At 30.3% G+C, this 5,113-nt stretch overlaps 2 pseudogenes; both read left to right on the plus strand.

Moving 5' to 3' along the window:
- The window catches only part of LOC115237452, a 12,051-nt pseudogene extending 9,582 nt beyond the window's left edge, over positions 1-2,469 (plus strand).
- Positions 2,470-2,655: 186 nt separating this feature from the next.
- LOC115237430 lies at positions 2,656-3,997 on the plus strand (annotated as a pseudogene).
- Positions 3,998-5,113: the final 1,116 nt, after the last annotated feature.

Below are 5,113 nucleotides of genomic sequence, written 5' to 3' on the forward strand. Positions count from 1 at the left end.
GTGCCCCTTGCGTTCTTTCTCGCTCGCACAGAGCATAGCGCTCTCTTTCGTCATGCTACGTGCGAGCGAGAGAGAACGCAAGGGGCACGAAACAGAGTATGTCCTTTTCCACGTGAACCTCGGCTCCCACTCCTCAACACTCGGTCTAGATATACTATGTCTATGGCCTTTAGCGACTTTCTCAAAGTTAGCCCCCCACTTTGACTTTTGGAAATTTTTTTTTACCCATCGTTCAATGGTCGATTGCTAATGTTTGGTGTCGTATCCAAAATTTTTGGAAGTTTCCCGTTTATTTAAAAAAAAATCGTAAACTAATTTTTAACCTTTTCTTAGACCCTCCCACCCCCATTTCGACTGCTGGGAATTTTTTTTCACCACTCGTTTGGTGATTGATTGGTAACCTTTGCTACCGCATTCAAAATGTTTTTTTGTATAGCTAATAATTTTACATATACAGCCAGATTTTGCAATTCGGCTCTTAAAAATTTATAATTAGGCCCGTTCTACAATAAGCCGTATGTCGTTAAGCCCGTATCAGACTACGCATTGAAAATTGAAGATTGAAGATTAAAGATTGGAATTTGACTAATCAGAACAAAAGGGACTAAAACTTCTTTGTCCTGATTGGTCAAATTTTAATCTTCAATCTTCAATCTCAATCTTCAATGCGTAGTCTGATACGGGCATAACGCAGCCAATTTAAATGTTTAAAATGTTAAGGGATAATATGACATCAAGTGTATATGTACTATAACAATGACAATATAAAAAATATGATGCAATGCTTTTCTGTTGGCAATTTTTAGAAATGGCCTAGTAATGTAACAAATTATGTAAATAAGAGCAGTATTTTTTTATTCTTATGCAATTTGTGAGTATTATATTTGTGAATATAATATTTATGATAATACTTATATAACTGATGAAGAAATGGAGAAAACATGGACAGTTGTGAAATTTGAAGACGAAAATGTAGTGGAAGCAGTGCCAACAACTTGGATTGTTAATAACAAATGTTATTGGCCACCATATGCAATAGAAAAGATCTTTAAAGCTATAAAAGATCATGTTGACTTTGATCCTTCGTGGACCAGTTATGAAGTGTACACGTTTTTAAAAACAGTACCTCTGGTAAGAAACAAAATGTATTATACCTTCATTATATAATAGATATATTGTAATTATACAATAGTTAACAACTCTTTTAATAAACTAAACACTTATTTATATATTACAATTTATCGTTTCAGAAAGTTACCAAGCTTGTAGAGTAAAAGCCAAAAAAGCAGAAGATACATCGGATTTAAATTCAGATAGTAACAAAAGAAAAATAAAAAAAAACGTTTTTATGATAGCGATTCTAGCTTGGAATCGGACATTGAATCAGAACACACAATGTTACCATCTCCACCAAGTATGTTTAATCATTTTTTTTTATTGCTTCATGTATTAATATTTTTTAAATAAAAGAAACACCCAAAAATCGATTTTTAGATGATATTTTTGCACTATTCTATTATTTCATACGTTATATATGTGAAAAAGTATATTGATTTTGTTTTAAAGAATTAAAATATAACAAATATATTTTATTTTTTAGATTTAAAAGAATATTCTGACACAGAAATCTCAGAGCCAGCAGGCAAGTTTTCTTATTTATTATTTCAATATATGACTTATAATAAGTAAAGAATTATTAATATTAATATTCGTTTATCTTTTAGACAAAAAATTCACAACTGGGAAAGAAAACACATATTTTGGAGATAGTTATACACAAAAAAGTACTTTCCACAAACATTTCATTTAGTGATTTTTTTGGAATTGTTTACATATATATACACATACTATATCAAGCATATAATCAAAGACCTGCGTTTATTATTTTAATATCCTACATATATTTCAGATAAGAGATGTAATGACCATGTAAATAACAACACTGCAACATTTAAGTTAAAAGAAAAGTGTTCTAACAAACAAAACCGTACAACACCAGGCAAGTTTTTGTTATTATATTATTTCAATATATAATTTCTATAATAACCCAAATATTAATATTTATTAATCTTTCAGACGAAAAATCCATAACTAGAAAAGAAAACACATATTTTGGAAAAAGATGTAATGATTCTTTAAATAATGACGTACCTGGAACATCTAATACAAATGTATCTTGTAATATACAACAAAGACATTCACAAAAAGGTACACTTTTTTTGCTTAATTACATAAATGTTGGTATTAATAGTACAATTGAAAAAAATATATATATCGATATATGTGTGTGTGTGTGTGGAAACCGATTTCTTATATAATATTCTTTCAATTATTTAATACACTAACAAATCATTTTATGGACAGATATGAACATGCATAAATATAATACAAGTTCTAACACAATTGCAAGTAAAGAGATAACTGATAATGCATAAATTTGCAAATGCTGCCCTGTACACAAAAATAGTGGTACGTGTTACAATGCATGTTTGCAATCAATACAGTTTTAAGTGGCTTTAATACATTCTAATAAATTGCTTTTATATTTTGTAAGCAGTTTTAGTTTATTATATCTTTTTTTGATCCCCTTTTTCTAGATGAAAAATCCCGGAGATTATTTAAAGAATTATTTTTGCTCAGAGAAGTAACGAAAGAATGCTGCGAAGAATTAAAAACTACAGTTTTGCAAAAAGGAAATGTAAATATTGTTGATAAAAGTTAATTTTTATGATAAGTTAGTAATAGGTGTACGAGTAAGCCGCTTGGGACCGCTAGAAGCGGACCGGAAGTCAAGTCAATCTTTTATCGTTTCTAGTAAGATCTCCCCGTTCTTCTGTTCTTGGTATATATAATAAAGAAGTTATCCTTTTCGAATAATAAGCACGTTTTATATTCTTTTATCTGCGCAACCAACAAATATAACAGATGGCAATAATGAGCCTACATTTTTAAGTACATTCCATTTTCCTTTACGAAGTATAGAAGAATTGGAACAAGTGGAACAACATCTCCAAGAACGAAATCGATTTTAATCCACTGTATGTTCCCTATATTTTTGCTTTGATTCAAGTTTCCATTGTCAACTCTAATTATTCATTATTATTAATTAAATATTGCTTACATACTTTTTAAGTAATAGAACTTTCCAAAATAGGAGGAACTACTCCATATGATTTTATAAAACGATGTTTGTCACTTCTCCTCACAAATAAATTTGCCGAACAATACAGCTGGTACGGTGCAAAAAAGAAGCAAATATTTGGAAAGCTACATTTAGCAAATGTGTTGCTAGGTAAGTCGCTGTTAGTCCAATGCCTGAAATTTGGATATATAAAGTGCTAAAGACACGAGTTGATCGAATCACAATGTCAGTCTTGAGAAATGACATGTTAAAAAGTTTATTGCAGTATTGGAAAAAATATACATATGATAAAAATAATATAATAATTGAGTATATGCACTAAAATCAATTTAGTGTCATTTTATTCATTTGTGTTGATAAAGTAACGTGCGTATGTCTAATATTTTTTACAGAACAGTTTTCTAATAACTTAGTTTAAATTTGTCTGAAAGTGGATTTAGTTTATTTGTATTTTTAGCGCTTTACATGATCACTATGTAGAGGGAAATAAAAAATTTGTCTATATATATATTTTCTATTTATTTAGAAAGTGCTCAACTATGTAAAGCAGCGACAAATCGAAAAGAGGTTGAGGAAGCTATTAAAGCGTGGTTGAGACGTGCAAAAGAAAGGGCGGCAAAAGAAGAAAAATAAAATAATACTATATACATTCAAAGAACATTAACCAAAAAATATTAATTATTAAGAACGATAACCAAAGAATGTTATCAAATATTCATTAAGTTTTTCTTTCATATTAGAAAGACACAGAGTATGTAATACGTGATTGTAATATGTCATTAAGTTTTTATTTTACATTAGAAAGACACAGAGTATGTAATATGTGATTGTAATATGTCATTAAGTTTTTATTTTATATTAAAAAGACAGAGTATGTAATATGTGATATATATAATACAAATATGTGATATGTAATACAAATTTTCTTTCATTTATTGTAATGTTTAAGAAAAATATATACGTATATATATATACAGGGTGTCCCGCAACGTGATGTCCACACTGAAACTGTGTATTCTTTTTGTCATTCTAAGTCAAAAAGTCTTAATACACATATGCCCTAAAGTCGATTGTTTCAAAGTTATAGCGAAAAAATTTCTGTTTTGATGTTTAAAGACAGATCTTCAAGAAGTTCGGGCAACTGTTCTTGTAATAAATGCAAGTATTGTTCAACATTTAAATGATCTTCAATAATGATGGGCCCTATTAGACAATTACCGATTATACCGCACCAGATATTCACTGAAAATCGATCTTGAAAATGTGTTTCAGTAATAGCATGAGGATTTTCTTCTCATGGTGACCAAACGTGTGAGATTCTATTATTTGTAATGCCGTCTTTCGTAAAAGTAGCTTTGTCGGTAAATAAAATTTTTGTATGTATTTGCCGATTTCTTAAAAGCCAGTGACAAAAATTAACGCGTGCAGGATAATCATTTGGTTGAAGAGCTTGAACATTCATAAAATGAAATGGGTATAAATCATAATCACGCAGTATTTTCCAAATTGTCGTTTTAGAGACGTTAGTTTGCGCCGAAAGTCTTCTGATACTTAATAGTAGGAGTTCTATCCACCGTTGCTAGTATCGCATCCTCGACTTGACGATGTCGCCTTAATGGTCTCTCAAGATTTTTATTTGGGACCTTACCAGTAAATTTAATGCTTCGGTGGACATTGCTAAAAACTCTTCGATCTGGTACTCCGCGATTAGGAAACTGTTGGTGATATTCTGTTATTGCTGCACGTGCGTTACCATTACAGAAACCATAAATAAAATGAATATCGGCATATTTTTCATTGGAAAATGTACTCATGATTGGTAGGTAAGAGAAATTTCTAAGCTATGTTTATGCGATGTCGAGTATGAAGTTGCCGCATTCGTTATTAATATTATCTTGTGTGGCAAGTGTGGAAAACAATGAGTTATGTCGAGTATTGCTGCATTCGCTTCAGCTCATGCGGCAACTTCAT

This window comes from Formica exsecta, unplaced genomic scaffold, assembly GCF_003651465.1.
Source record: "Formica exsecta isolate Colony F162 unplaced genomic scaffold, ASM365146v1 scaffold1146, whole genome shotgun sequence".
NCBI lineage: Eukaryota > Metazoa > Arthropoda > Insecta > Hymenoptera > Formicidae > Formica > Formica exsecta.